Here is a 16,604-nt window from a genome sequence, read left to right as displayed (position 1 = left end):
GTCCTGAGTGGCCTCTCCTGATTCATAATGCCCTTTCTAAAGGAATCTGACTCTTGAAAGACATTTTGTTGGGTTAAGGTTATCTAAAGAAAATATTTGCTTGCAGCAATCTTAATGATGTGTCTGCAAATAGTATGGTTAGAATGCACTTTAGACAGCTCTACCATTGAGGGGCAAAAGAGAAATGGCGAGAGAGGGAGGGGAGGAGGGAGAGAGTAAAAAGAAAAAGAAACTATTTGAAGAAAATGTTCAAACACTTAAGAATCCTAAACTTTTATTTCCTGACGGTCCATTGGCTGGCCAGGCTTCCAGTTATGAGCACAGTGTCAATAAATGCGCAATCGTAGAGTTTCAGATAAGAACAGTTGAGCATAATGCAAACCTCTCAATTCTTCAAGTTTAAAAAAACTAACACCCTAAAAGAACACTAAAATGTTTGCAAATATAATCCTTATCCTTTCCTTCTCTCCCCTACATACAGTGAATTTCTTGCTATCCTTTTCAGTATGTGCCATTTAGAAAACTGATGTTTCCCTGTGTTTTGAATTGTACTAAAAATCAATATGGTGGTTTTGGTCCATTGCAACTTCATTTTATAGACTGTCTTTGCCAAAGTATCTGCCTGTGTGCCACTCTAACATAAGAGATGACTGTCTGGGGACCTGGGGAATGTACATGTTTGGATTAACTGCTTCTGCTGCTACCTTAGAGAAGAAAATAAAACACCAGATTTCCCCCTACTTATGACAAAGCAATGGCACTTGTGCAATTTTTCAGCAAAAGAATTAGCTTTTTGGAAAAAGGGAAGTGACACATTTTCAGACCCTGAAGGCTGCTTCTATTTGATTTCACGAGAGTTAATGGACAATCCTTCCACTGAAAAGAGTAAGAAATTTATAAAATATGCTGGCCTTGCACTTCTCTCAACAGGCAAATCAAAGGGTGGGAGCAAGAGGATGAATGTTGAGTGGGTTGTGGAAGGTACAGTAGCGCTTGAATGTGCTGAAGTACTTAGGGAAGTGATGACATTGTTTGCTCTGCTAGTGACCTCAATGCAAAGGGAATCTTGAATGTTCAAATAATACAAAGCAACCACAAGTGTCTTTGTGTAATGAAATGGAAACAAATTGGAGAAAATGTAGGTTTAATCAAATGGTGAACTGAAAATTTTCAGTCTGGACTTCTGTATTGCAAAATATTTGTGAGGTAGGACGTTCTGTGATAGCTCAGTCATTTGTGTAGGACAAGCTGGCACTCAGCACTTCTTCAGCTATGTTCCAATTGAATGTGAAGAAGTAATTTAACTTTTCTTTGTTTCCTCATCTTTAACATGAGGCAGTTGAATTTTTATGATTCTGTTGGCTCAGTAGATCATGCTACTGAACATCTGTTAGATGGGGAGCTTTTTTCTGCTCCTACCTAAGTATTTAAGCTCACAAGGAACACAGACTTTGAAGGTTTTTCTTTTTCATTCCAACATCAAATGGGCCTAAGTTAAAGTCATCTCAGACAGATAGCTGTCTTTTAAAAGTAAAACCCACTTTAAAACATTATCAAAATAATTGCTCAGTGTAGAAAATGCCCAGTAAACACAGACAAAGATTTTACTCTGATTATGCAAAAAACAAAAAAGAAAAAAACTTTGGAAAGTCATCAATGCTTTATCACTCTTATTTCATTGATGATAATGATAAATATTTATTTTTGATTGATGCAACAAATACCTATTGAGCATCTGTTATATACCCAGCACCCTTGCAGGCACTGGGGAAACATAAGTGAAGAAAGAAACAGTCAAAAACTTGAGCGCTTACATCTGATGGTTGAGAGACAGACATTCAATGTCATTAGGGTGTTAGATGATGGAAAGCAGTATGAGAAAATGAGATCAAGATAGGGAAGATTAGTGACTCTAGGGGATCACTAATTTTATACAATGTGCAGGATAGTAAATCACTGAAAAGTCAGTATTTGACCAAAAGTGAAGGAGGGTAAAGGGTGAACCATGGTGATGACTGGAGGAAGAGATTGAGGGAAAGAGCTCCATGAGCACACAGCCTGGAGTGCCTGAGGAGGAGCATGGAGACAGGATGGCTGGAGAACAGTAGGAGGTAAAATCAGAGAAGTGATGGGGGCTGCAGAGGAAGTCATCAAGGTCTCCAGGGATCTCTAGCTCATACTCTGAGTGATGGAGTCCTTGGAAAACTTCGGGAGAGTCAGTGACATGATGTGATTTATTACTATTCATATTACAATTTCCCCCCTTCCATAATTTATCACATCCCAATTCCTTAGGGACACCATAAGCCCTGATTTTCAAGAATGCCCTGTACTTTTTTTTCTCCCTCGTTCTCAGTATTTTTCCTTCTTCCCTTACTTTGTCAAAAACCTCTGAGTTTTCTAGTTAATTATATGCTTCAGCTTTTCTGCTCCTACGATTCATTTATTTCTGAAGTCCTGATTCTTCCCTTGTCTTGACAGCTCCTAAAATCAGGCAGTTCTATTAATCCTCTAAATTTAATTCTTATGTTACAAACCCAGAAATTCTGTCACGTCTGTAGCAGAAATGGAAAGCAGTTCATCATAAGCAGATCACCTTATGCTTTTAAAGACCACCATCCACAGTATTCCTATGTACCGGAAAGGAAAAGCGGTATGGAAAAAGTCAATTAAGGGTATTAAAAAAAAAAGCTGTACTATGAGATATTTACTTGTTAAATCATCAGTGAATCTTTTATAATCACAGTCTTTAATTCAAAGCTGCCTTTTCAAAAATTGACTTTGAACAATAAATATCTTACAAGGCACCATTTTTGAGAGAATTTTAATTTTTAACACACTTTTTATTTTGGAATAATTTTAGGCTTATAAAAGAGTTGCACACCTGCATACTCGAGTTAACATCTTACATAACCTTAGTATAATTAACAAAACTAAGAGATTATCATTAGCTAGTTACTATTAGCTACATTCCAGATTTTATTAGAATTCCCCTGTTCTTCCAGAAATGTCCTTTTTCTGACCTAGGATTCAGTCCAGGATACCACTTTACGTGTGTAAAGATTTCTTTTTAATGACTAGTTGACAAGTATGTGGGAGTAAGAAGAGCATGAACTTGTGTGTGAGACAGGTTTCAAAGTCTATGTTCACCAGAAGTCAGCTGAGTAACTTTGAATACCTTACTTCACTAGTTTTTATTAATTCCATCTGACCTTCTATTCTGTTAACGAAAGTCTTTCAGAAAGCTTTTTATCAGCATATTACCTATTTCATTTTTGTTCCCTTTATTCTTAGCCCATCTATGAAATACCACCATTGTTTTATTATTTTCACAAACTGTTAGATGATCATATTTCCCTTAATTTGGGGAATTGTGTTTGAGCTTGTACTCCCTATCATTGGTTTAGTTTACTGCAAGATCTCGTCTGTTCTTAAGATTTTAATGTCATCTTAATATTTATTAGATATAAAAAGGTACATCCCACCCTAAGAATATAAAGCTATCCATTCTCATTATTTTCCAGAATGTATATATTTTTTCTTTTTCTTTTTTGAAAACATTGCAAATTCTACGTGAAATTAAGTTGGCATGAGTTGAAATTAAAAGAGTGTTTTTCCAGACTGATAGTTAATTTCCCAACATCATTTATTGAATAATGTAAAATTTCTTTCACCTTTATTATATTTCAAATACCCCCTACCACTCTGCGTGAAGTACTGATATACTATTCCATTAACCTTTTTTTGTTATATATACTATTTTATTTTTTTAATTATTGGAAATTAATAACTTGTTTAATATCTTATGGGTCAAGTTTCTTCTGATTTACTTATGAACATTGTAATATATTTGACATTAAGAATTGTTAATATTTGTATATAATCTTGATCTTACACTTATTTTTAAAAGAGCAATGTTCCACATTCTTTAGAAATATGTATAGAAATATTGCACTGAAAAGCTTTCGTATCTGGGCTTGCTTCAAAATAATACTGGAAGAGGGATGTAGGTGAAGATTTAGATAAAACAAAATTGTCCATTTTTGATAACTGCAGAAATTGAGGGTTTATTATATTTGTCTTCTACTTATATGTTTTAAATTTTTCATGGTAAAACATTTTTAAAAATATGCTCACTAAAATGTTGCAAAGCTGATGATTTTACAGAAGAGTTCAATCAAACCTTTAGTGAAGGAGAGATGATTTCATACAAACTGGTGCTGAAAAAAAGAAAATGAGAGAAATATCCACAACTCTCCTTTGTAAAAATAAATGTTTTATTTTAGAGCAGTAACATATTTACAGAAAAATTGCAAAGATTAAAGAAAATTGCAAAGTTAAAAGACTTCCCATGTGTCCATCCATACCTTGTTTCTTAATTATTAACACCTTATATTAATATGGTACATTTTTTTCACAATAAATGAACCAATATTGATACAATATTAACTAAAGTCTGTACTTTGTTCAGATTTATACCTTTTTGATAAATGTCCTTTTCCTATTTCAGGATCCCACCTAAAAAACACACTGCATTTAGTTGTCTCCTTAAGCTCTTATTATTTGTGACATATTCTTAAGCTTTTTTGTTTTTTGATCTCCTTGACAATTTTCAGGAATAATGGTTAGGTAGTTGGGGGGATTTGTCTTGTTGATATTTTTTTCTGATATTTTTCATGATTACACTGGAAATTTGAGGGAGGTAAATCACAAGTTAAATGGCCATTTTCATGGCATCATATCAATGTTTTATATATATATATATATATATTTTTTTTTTTTTTTTAAAAAGATTTATTTAGGGCCTCCCTGGGTGGCGCAGGCAGTTGAGCGCAGTGCTGTGAAGCTGTCCACAGTCTCTGCAGCACCAGTTTGATCCCGGCAGGCCAGCAAGGGTCCCACATGGCGCGGCAGATGTCTCCTGTGTCGCCCACTGCTCCCCTCAGCAGTGTATTTCGTCAGTCTGCCTGTTCTGTTCCCCTCTCTGTCTCTGGTGAATCCTCTCACCCTCTCGTGCATCAGGCCTGTACCCCGGTTCTTGTATAAATAAATAAATCTTTTAAAAAATAAAGATTTATTTATTTATGTATACAAGAGCTGGCCAGATGTGTTGGGGGTGAGAGGATTCACCAGAGACAGAGTGGGGAGCAGAACAGGCAGATTGACCGAAATACACTGCTGAGAGGAGCAACGGGAGAATCAGGAGAGGTCTGTTGCACCATGTGGGTAGCTCCCTAGATGGAGATCAAACTAAAGCTGCAGAGGCTGTGGACAGCTTCATAGGTTTCGTCTTAACCCCTTGTGCCACCAGGGAGGCCCTCAAGGTTATATTTTACTGATGTAACTTATCACTATTAAGGTGAACTCATGGCTGAGATATTGTCTGTCAGGTTTCCACTGTGAAGTTTCCCTTTCATATTGTCCCATTTGGCAAGAAGTCCCTGTGCGCATTCTGTACCCATATTTAAGGAGCAGGAAGCTGTGCTGAGGATGGAGTATGTACAAAAATTATTTTGATGTATCTGCACAAGATATTTGTCTCTTTTTCTCTATTCAATCACTTACGTATTGATTTATGAGGGTATTGATATTTATATTTTGGTTTATAAATCAATATAAACTGCTTCATTTTGTTGCTTAAACTGTTCCATGTTTGGCCATTAGGAACTCTTTTAGTTGATTCCCATGGCCCTCTGATTACTTTCTTAATTGGCTTTGTGTGTTTGTTGATTCTTTTCCTTTTTTGCCTTCTAAGCATTTATTTCACTTCCTGGAATTTCTTGATGCTTCAGGCTCATGTGGGCTTATTTCCTGAAATAGTTTTAAAATCAGTTATTTCCCCAAGCAGAAGTGGTTCCTGTTAATGGACAGGTTATTTAAAACCCAGGTCTGGCTGTGAGGTGCCAATTTTTATAAGGACTTGTTTAAAATGGCATTTATTATAGTAACGCAGTGATTGTTCAATGTTAGAAAATTAATTCAACAGCAATAGATTAAATAAATAAAACAAATTGGCAACAAAGACAGAATAAAACATTTGATAAAAGTCAATACCATTCATAATAAATTTTGACTAATATAATCAGTCAAAAATGAAGGGAGGACCTTCCCAGTGGCGCAACGGTTGAGCACTGGGCTGCGAAGCTGCCCGCAGCCTCTGCAGCGCCGGTTCGATCCTGCTGGCGGGGGTCCCGCATGGCACGCAGACCTCTCCTGCTGTGCCCACTGCTCCCCTCAGCAGTGTATATCATCAGTCTGCCTGTTCTGTTCCCTGCTCTGACTCTGGTAAATTCTCTCACCCTCCCATGCTTCTCTGAATGTACCCAGTGCTGTATAAATAAATAAATCTTAAAAAAATAGAAGGGGAATTTCCTTAAGTTGATAAAGGGTGTCCACCAAAAATCTTCAGTAAACATTTTACCTAATAGTGAAAAGTTAGATGCATTCTTTTTAAAATTAATAACAGGCCAGGATGCCTTCTGTCACTGCCTCAGTTCATTGTTTTACTTCTAGCCCAAACTAGCATAAGACAAGTAACTGATATAAGGTATGGTAGTGGTGTGTGGGTGCATGTGCACAATTTGTATTACTTGCGAGTGGTTGTCTTAATAGAAAATTTAAGGAAATATTTAAGCAAACATTTAGAATATTGTTAGATGTAAAATAACTATATAAATGAATAGAATTCCACACATCAATCATCAAATCTTACAAAGTATAGTTTTAAAAGATAGGTGGATATGGTACAGTAGCAAATATCTGAAGAGGTGTGATCTTGCACCTCTGAATAATATACAGTATTTAAATTAATTTTATCTCAATGAAAAGTAGTAAAATAAGTTCTTAAAATGATATTTCAGAAGGCATATTAGGAATAAATATGAAAAGAAATTTATAAAATATCAATTAAGAAATTGTTGGAATCTACAGTGAGACCAAAATCAATGGAAAATAGAACTCAATATAAAGATATCAACTTACCTCAAAGTGACTCATGCATTTTGTGTAATTCCAATTAGAATCCAAGCTGGGTTCTCACTGATTGTTTTTTAAAACTAATCCTAACACTGTTACAAAAAATAAAGTTTTTAAATATAGATGTTACACTTTTGCAGAAAGATAATAGGGAGTGTTGTATCTTACCACTCATAAAGATTCATTATAATCTAAAGCAATTTAGTCAGTCTGGTGTTGGGAAAAGATATTTAAATCAGCTAGAATAAAAGACTGGATTGTTTTGAAGTAGGCCCAATTATGTGGAGGAATATATTATGGGAGTAGATTTAAAATTCAGTGTGAAAAGAGTGGACAGTTCAAAGAGGCCACTGTGACTATGTAATAAATTATATTTAAAAGGTATTAAACATCAAGCAAAATTTTAAAACTTAGAGGTAAAGGTAAGGAGATAGATTTATATTGAAATAAGGAGGATTTTATTTTTTTGAAAAAAAGACAAAATGTACAAAGTTTGAAGAGAAAGATTGATAACTAGGAGTTCCTTAGGAGTAAAAGCCATGTGCGCGTGTGTGTGTGTGTGTTTAAAGACATCATTAATAAATGGATGTATAAACTGCTGGCTAATGAGATTAGCAAGTCATTTTAACAGGGAAGTGTCATGACCATAAACATTTAAAATTTCTTCAGAAAAATGGAGATTGTAAATTATATACAAGCCCACCTACCTGGAAGCTGTTGAAGTCTGAAAACACTTGCAGAACAAGGAAAGGATAGGTAGCAAGTAGACCTCCTCTTTACAGCACCCCTCAAATATTGATGTTTAGAATTTTGTTGTAACATTGATGAGAAAAAAAATCAGTTCCTGATGGAGCATCACCCATGTCTGTGTGGGGTTTCTCTGCTTATTCCAGTTCTTCCATGTCACAAAAATGTGCACGTTAGGCTTGTCTCCATTGTCCTGGTGTGTGTGTGTGTGTGTGTGTGTGTGTGTGGGTGTACACACACACTCACAAATGCCTCCTGCAGTGGAAGTGTGTCCTAAGTGGACTTCCTTTCCACCTTGTGCCTTGAGCTGCTGGGATACATTCTGACCACCTGCCAGAATAAGTGTGTTGGAAAATAAAGGAACGAACACATGAATATTAATCATCATTTAATATTAGAATAGCGTTGGCAAGATCTTTACTTAGAAGTTTGGTGATGCTTTTCTGTACAGAAATAAGCTGCAGAAATTTACCTCCTTTTTATATCAATTAAGCTAAGTAGTTCATATCAAGTCATTATTTCCAAGAATCTATCAATGATGATGAGAACTTACAATTGTATTATGCATAAAATTGCAACTGATGTAAACATTTTACAAATCCATTTTGTGTTACCTAGTAAAGTTGAAGGTGAAATGCAACCTGTGATCTAACAATTCCACTTGTATATTTCAATCCCAGACAAACTCTAATATGTGCAAAGAGGCTCATATAATGATACACATTTCTGCATTGTTCGTAAGTGATGAAAAATCAAAGCAATGTCGGGACCCTTAGGAGGAGAACTGATGAGTCCACAAATTTTTTTTCAAACAGTAAAGTAATATGTAGCAGTAAAAATGACCTAGATGTTCCTGTATCAACGTGGGCAAATTTCAAAAACATACATTAATTGACATGAGTAGAAAAAAATCAATTATGTATAGGAATAGCACACACCAAATACAGGATAATGGATATTTCTGGGAAAGAGGCAAAGGTCTTAAGTTAGATCCATTTATTTAATTCTTAAATGAAGCAGATATCATAAAATGTTTTAAAAATGCGCTAAATCTGTATAGAATTAAATGTATCATAGTTTCTGAATGTTTAGAATATTTAGAGAAATTAGTAGAATATTAGAAGAAAATTATTAGACTGCTCAAAGCAAAAATTATTCTTTTGATCTGGAAATAGTAAAAGCATGTCTTGGTTTAACATCAGGGTTACAAATAGAGAAGATTGGGGCTTCCCTGGTGGTGCAAGGGATTAAGTCACAGCTCTATGAAGCTATTTGCAGCCACTTCAGCATAAATTCAATCCCTGGCCAGAGATGACCCACATGGCACAGCAGACCTCTCCTGTCTCGCCTCAGCAGTATATTTCAGTAGATCTATCTGTTCTGTTCCCCACTTTGTCTCTCATGAATCCTCTCACCCCCCACACCTCTGGCCTGCACCCCAGCTCATGAATGCATAAATAAATCTTAAAAAACCCAGAAGATTGAAAAATGGGGAATAAACGTGATAAAAAACATTTACTGCCATTGGGCACTTTGGCTGGTTCCATGACTTGGCCATTATTGGTAATGTTGCTTTGATCACAGAAGTCACAAATATTTTTGCATTAGAGTTTTCTGTTATTTAAAATACCTAACAATTGGGGCCTGCCTGGTGGCACAAGGGGTTAAGACCAGCACCATGAAGCAATCCGAAGCCACTGCTGCAGCATGAGTTTGATCCCAGGTCAGGATGGTGACACATGGCTCAGCAGACCTCTCCTTTCTTACCCGCTGTAATTCAGTCAATTTGGCTCTTCTGTTCCCTACTCTGTCTATGGTGAATCCTCTCACCCTCCCACACCTCTGGCGTGTACCCCAGTTCTTGTATGCATAAATAAATAAATCTTTAATAAAAATAGAAAATAAAATACCTAATAATACCTAGCAATGGTATTTCTGGATCATATGATGTTTCAACTGTTAATTTTTTAAGGTCTCTCCAGACCATTTTCCATAGATGTTGCACCAAATAACATTCCTGCAAACAGTAGATGAGTGTTCCTTTTTCTCCCCATTTTCACCAACATTTATTGACTCCATTCTATTTAATATAGTCCATCCTCACAGGGGTAAGGTGCTCAATGAAACACTACTTAGCTATCAAGAAAGAGGAAATAGTGCCTTCTGGGGCAAAATGAACAGATCTTGAAGTGTTTATGTGATTATGCTAAGTGAAATAAGTGAGAATTTGAAAGACAAATACAGGATGGCTTCATTTATTTGTGGAATATAAATAAACAGAGATCACATACTGACTGGCAAAGCATAGCAAAAAAGAATTCTTAGATTCTGAAAATTATATTGCTTATCAGTGGGGATGGGGGATGGGAGAAAACAAAGGGGAAGGAAGGAAACAGGTCACTGGCACTGGCGTATTGGTGGAGCCTGTGCACATAGAAAGGAATAAAAAGGTATACCCCAAAGATACAGAGACATAAAAATGATTGTCAATATTAAAATAAAAAACAAAGTATTTACTTTGATTGAACAAAAAGAAACATAAACTGACTGACTTAATAAGTGCCTTTTTATTGAAACAGAGATGATAAATATAAGGGCATATGATTATAGAAGTTTCCAGTCACCCTTAGAATAATGCTATGGATTATGTAGCTGAATTCCACCTAAACCTGCATGAGAAAGTTGTATCATTTTAGAGTCTCCTAGATTTCCCTAGGATTCTTGCAAGTAGAAATAGTATTCCTGATGATAATATCCATACTCATCATATAGAACTCCCTGCTCACTATACATCTTAGTCACCACAGTCAGTAGTTTAAATGTTTGCCTTTTATTCCTAGTCAGTAGTTTAAATGTATTCCTTTTATTCCAGTCAGATATTGGAGATATGGGGGCAACTGAAAACTGTTTAGATGATGTGCCATTTTCAAACAAGGCAAGACTTTTAGAATACTACTTAGTTGAGATATGGAATATTTTTATCACTACAGAAAGTTCCTTAACCTTTCTGAGTCACACCCCACCACTGCATAAGCCAGTTGCTTATGCAACTTTATGTGATTCATTAGTTTTGCCTGTTCTTGAATTTTCCTTTAACATCTGTGTCTCGAGACTTGAGATTCTTCCACGTATTCTGTGTCTCAGTAGGTTTTTCTTGTGTTTAGTTTTGTGTCGTTTCATAGCCAAATAGCGTTTTATTGTAAGAATAAATCACAATTTGTTTATGCAGTTTCCTTTTGACAAATACTTGAGTTGTTTTCAATTTGGTCTATTCTAAATAAGGCAACTATGAAATGCTTGTGCAGTTCATTTTCATGGACATATGAGTCCATTATCAGATATATGATCTGAAAATTCTTTCTCCCAGCTTGTAGATTTTCCTTTTGCTTTCTTGATGGTTTCCTTTAAAACACAGTAGTTTTTTATCTTGAAGCCCATTTTATCTATTTTTTGCTACTATGATGTTGTATCTAATAAGGTCTTGCCTAACTCAAGGTCACAAAGATTTTTGTTAAAAAGCTTGTAGTTCTATCACTTATTTTTTAGGTCTGTAATCCCTTTTGAGTTATTTTTGAATAGTGTTTGAGGAAAGGGTCCAACTTCATTCTCTTGGCATGTAGCTATCTGATTATCATAGCACTATTTGTTAAAATTACCACTCTTTACACCATCGAATAGTCTTCATATCCTTGTTGAAAAATCAGTTGACATGAATATGAGGGTTTTAGACTTTCATTCCTATTCCTTTGATTTATGTCTATCCTTGTAGTAGAATGCTGTCATTCTTAATTACTTTATGGCTGTCAAGTAACAAGAATTACTCTGTAGTAAGTTCTGAAATGGGAAAGTGTGCATCCTCCAGCTTTGTTTTTCCTTTACAAGATTGTTTTGATTAGACTATGCATTTTGCATCTCCATAAATTTTATAATCAGCTTGTTAATTTCTGTAAAAAAAACAAAAAACAAACAGTTGCAATTTTAAATGGGGATTGTGTTGAATTGGTCAGATTAATTTTGCTGTCTTGTACTTTATATAAATCTACAGTATATATTCTATATAAATAAATTATTTAATAGAGCGTGATATTTTAGACATCCTTGTCATTTTATGTGTGTATATATGTATATATACACATATTATCTGTTAGTAATTTGATCTTTTATAATACTGAGCAGTATTCAATGTGTGAATACACATAGTGTGTTTATCAATCTTCTTGTTAATAAACTTTAAGTGGTTTCTAACTTAACTAATATGAAATGTTACTATGACCATTTATATGAAGGTTATTATTATGGGCATATGTTTTTATTTCTCTTGAATAAGTATATTGGAATGGAATTTCTGAGCCTTATGATAAGTGTATCTTTAACTTTATAAGTAATAACCAGCATGTTTTCCACAGCTGCTGTCCCATTTTACATCTCCACCAATAATAGGAGTTTTGATTGATTTATATTCATGCCAATATTTGAAATTGTTAGTCTTTTTAATTTTAGCCATTTATAATTCATATGTGTTGATAGCACATTGTTGTTTAATTTGTGTTTTCTTTGTGTTTTCTTTATATGAAAGATGTTAAGCAGTTTTTGTTCACCTGTCCATTTATGTCTGTTAAATTATTTTGTCTATTTGAGGGAAGAGACTAGATTTCTTACTGAGTTTTATGAGTTCTTTATATATTTTGTATACAAATCTCTAGTTAAAATATGTGCCGCAATTTTTTTTTTTCCCATTCTTTGGTTTGCCTATTCATTTTGAGTAGCAGAGTCTTTTGACAAGCAAAGGTATTTATTATAATAAAATCATATTTTTCTTTCACAATTAGTGCCTCCTTTATACTAAAAACCTTTGCCTGCTCAATGTTGTCTAAAATATTATTTTATCTTCACTCTGGAAATTTAATGGTTTTAAATTTACATGTAGGTCTTTGGTCCATTGGAACTTAATTTTTGTCCATGCCATGAATTCGGGGTTGAAGTCACTTGTTATAAATATAGATATCTGCATATTTTGGTATCTTTTTAAAAAAATACTTAGTTTCCTTTATTTTTTTAGATTTTTAAAATTTTAACATTTATCATTTTTTACATTTTTTAGACAATATTTGCTTCCCCCACCCCCTCAGATTGAGTCCCCATACAATTTCCTTCCCCAAGGCACCTGTGCACCATCACCTCAGTCCCCTGTGCTCCTCCCTCCCTCCCTCTCATTCCTCTCCCTCCTCCTCCCCTGCAGGATGTGTCTGGTTTATAATTGTCTGTTTTCGCTTTGTGGTGGTTTGTACTGTTATTACTATTTTTTTACACTGATGTCTTATTTGGTTCCCCTATATTCCTGTTATAAGTGAAACCATCTGATATTTTTCTTTTTCCTTCTGGCTTATTTCACTGAGCATAATTCCTGCTAGCTCCATCCATGTTGCTGCGAATGGCATGAGTTTCTCTTTTTTGATTGCTGAATAATATTCCATGGTGTATATATGCCACATCTTCTTGATCCAGTCATCGATTTTTGGGTATTTGGGTTGTTTCCGGGTTTTACCTATTGTAAATAGTGCTGCAATAAACATAGGGATACAGGTGGTCTTTGGAATCACTGTTTTTGTGTCCTTTCGGTAGATCCTTAGGAGTGGGATTGCTGGATCGTATGGTAGCTCCATTTTCAGTAGACTAAGGAACCTCCAGACAGCTTTCCACATTGGTTGGACCAGTTTGCACTCCCACCAGCAATGTAGGGGAGTTCCTTTTTCACCACATCCTCGCCAACATTTGTTGCTTTTTTTTTTTTTTTTGATATGTGCCATTCTTACTCGTGTAAGGTGGTATCTCAGTGTGGTTTTGAAAAAATAAATACTTAGTTTCCTTTATTAAATTGCTTGGGGGTCCTTTATGGAAACCATTTGCCTGTATATACACTAGTTTGTCTATATGGACTGTCACTTCTATCATCTGTTTCTTCATTCTTTACAAATAGTTCTCTGTTTGATTGTTGAGAGTGTGTAATGAAGTTTAATGTAATATAATTTATATCTTCAACTCTGCTCTTTTGCAAGATATTTTTATTCTTAGTAGTTCCATTTATTTCCATTTCACTATTGGAATCAGCTCACCAATTTTCTCAAATGTACCTCTTGTGATTTTATTTCTAGTAGAATTAAATCTTTAGGTAAACTAAAGACTCAGAAGACATCAAGAGAAGAAATCAAGAGTTTTCTTCTCACTCTTGTCTCACTCTTGAAGCTCCTTGGGGAAGAAAGAAGGTCCCCCTTCCTCAGAATTCTGTATCCCCATCCTGCCATCTAACTTCCCTTCTGCTGCCACCATCAGAATGGAATTGTCAGGGGTAGGGGAAGTAGAGAAGGGAAACTAGAAAATAATCTATTATTAGGTATCCCCACTTTCCAATCCTATGGACTCCCTGTCATCCTCCTAGTGCCAAAAAGAAAAGTGATCTTGGACCTTCTTCTGTTCACACCAGTTATGCATTTCTGAATTAAAGGCTATCTTTGAATTAAGTCAAGTGATACCAGAGGGGGTACAATGGCAAACTGTACCTTGGTTCATTTGAACTCTAATTCTAATATATTTCTCCATTATGCCTGCTCTCATTCATTTATCGGAGTGCTTAGAAAGAAGATCTGTGCTACTGTCCAGGATTTATATTTCTACTCAGTGAAAGAGACGGACTCTGGTACATTCGCTTGATCCATCCTAAGGTAGAACTCACCAATGATTAGTGCAGAACCTGCACTGAATCAGCTTCCCTTCAGCAGGGCTTGAACTCCAAGTACCACAGAGGCATCAGTGATTTATGTTGCTTTTACCCAACTGTCAGTGTTTAGGAACATGGTTTGCCTTAGATGCTCTTCTTTCTGTCAATCTAGCTGATAGTGTTTTTAGTCACCAGGGAGCATTCTGTGGTCCTTAGTCACACTTTTCTGTGTTACTCTTTACTTTGCTGCCATGCTCCCCACTATTAGTGGGCTATAGAAGTATATTCAGTGGAAGCTGGGGAGCTAGTGCACCTTAGTTTTCTTGCTTTTATCCGCAGCTTTAGGAAGCCCCATATGTATGCTCCTCAAGATATTCCAAGGAAGATATGAAATGGGCTACGATGAGGTCCTCTTTCGAGTGTACTTCATGGTTTCCGCACTTCTGTTGTCAAGGAAGTATTTTGTTGCTTGATGATGTGCAAAAGTCCAAAATGGTCAATTTCAGGTACAAGCTGACCATCTTCAAACTATCTTCAGAGAGTTAGTACTTCCTCTGATTCTCATTAGTTAAAAGCAAATGGAATCTCAGAAAATTATTATTTTTAAATTAAGTGCATACTAATAGACATCATGTATGTACTTGTATTTGCATAAATATATATGAAATTTAAATGCAGTGAATTTAGTGTCACATTACCCTTAGCAACTGCAACCCAGCCACCTTGCGAGTACAACATCTTCAGTAGACTTAATTGTCTACGAAAATCTCTTGGTATTTTATGGAAACTTCTTTTTAAACACAGTTTGGAATTAAATCAGATGTTTTCTTTCTATAATTAAAAGACAAAAAGATATTCACGTGACTCAGAGACTAGAAGTAACTGGCTAGCTTTTATTTATTTACTTCCTTGATAATGTTCACAATTTTAGTAAAACTCAAATTGCTGATCACTAAAATATACTTAATCAGTGCATTTGAAAAGAAGTGAAAGTATCTTCATGCAAAGATTAATAATTACTCCAGCTGTTTTTTAATAGACTTCTATTTTGAGATAACTCTGTATTTATATGAAGTTGTAAGATAAAACAAAGATTCCAGGGAACGTTTTAGACAGTTCCCCAGTGGTACTATCTTGCAAAACAATACTATAAAATCACATTGATACTGTCTAGATATAAAATATTTCTGTGATAATATGGATCCTTCCTATTGTCCTTTTATAGCCATACCTATTTCCCACTTGCCCCCAATACCTTCTTAACCCTTGCAAACACTAATCTTTTTCTCCATTTTTATAGTGTTGTCATTTTAAGAATGCTAAATAAAAGGAATGATGAGGAATATAATCTCTGGAACTGTTTTTCACTCAGAATAGTTCTCTGGAGAATAATCCAGGCAGTTGTAGGTATTAGTAGTTGCTTCTTTTTTATTGCTAGATAGTGGGTATTCCCTGGTGTGAATATATCGCAATGTTTTTTAATATTCACCCTTTAAAGGACATCTGGGTTGTTTCCATTTTGGGGCTATTAAGAATAAATCTGCTATAAACAATCATACACAGAATTTTGTGTGAACATAGACATAAGGTTTAATTGACTTGGTACCTTATTTATACCCAGTAATTAGAATCTGGGTTACATGATTAGCTGCTGCATGTTGTTGTTGTTTTTTTTTAATGAAACTATAGTCTTTACTGTTGAACATTCCCACCAGCAGTGTTTGAGTAATTCAGTTTCTCCATATCCTTAGTCATTCTAATACGTACGTAGTGATATTTCATTGTTTTAATTTACATTTCTCCAGTGGCTAATCATGTTGAATATAATTCATATGCTTATTTACTATCTATACATAATCTCTGGTGACATATCTTTTTGTTCATTTTCCAACTGGGTTGTTTATTTTCTACTGTTGAACTTTGAGATTCCATTGTACATTCTGCCAAGAACTATTAGTATATTCCAGATACTAGTCCTTTGTAGGATATGTAGTTTGCAAATATTTTCTCCTCCTCTGTAGTTTTCTTTTTCATCTTGAACATGGATACTTCACAGAACAAATTGATAAAATTGATAAAATTCAGTATTTCATTTTTCCTTTTATGGAGTATGCTTAACATTTCAAGTCTAAGAGATACTTGCCTATTTTTAGGTATCAAAGATTTC

The 16,604-nt window shown here is 35.0% G+C and overlaps 1 protein-coding gene across 25 annotated transcripts in view; it reads left to right on the top strand.

Moving 5' to 3' along the window:
- Positions 1–16,604, top strand: part of NCKAP5 (NCK associated protein 5) — a 1,249,968-nt gene that overhangs the window by 749,441 nt on the left and 483,923 nt on the right. The window lies entirely within an intron of this gene.

This window comes from Talpa occidentalis, unplaced genomic scaffold (genome assembly GCF_014898055.3).
Source record: "Talpa occidentalis isolate TD23 unplaced genomic scaffold, MPIMG_talOcc4v2.1 talOcc4.3, whole genome shotgun sequence".
NCBI lineage: Eukaryota > Metazoa > Chordata > Mammalia > Eulipotyphla > Talpidae > Talpa > Talpa occidentalis.
The sequence above is the reverse complement of the archived record's forward strand: the minus strand, read 5'-3'. Positions and strand labels throughout refer to the sequence as shown.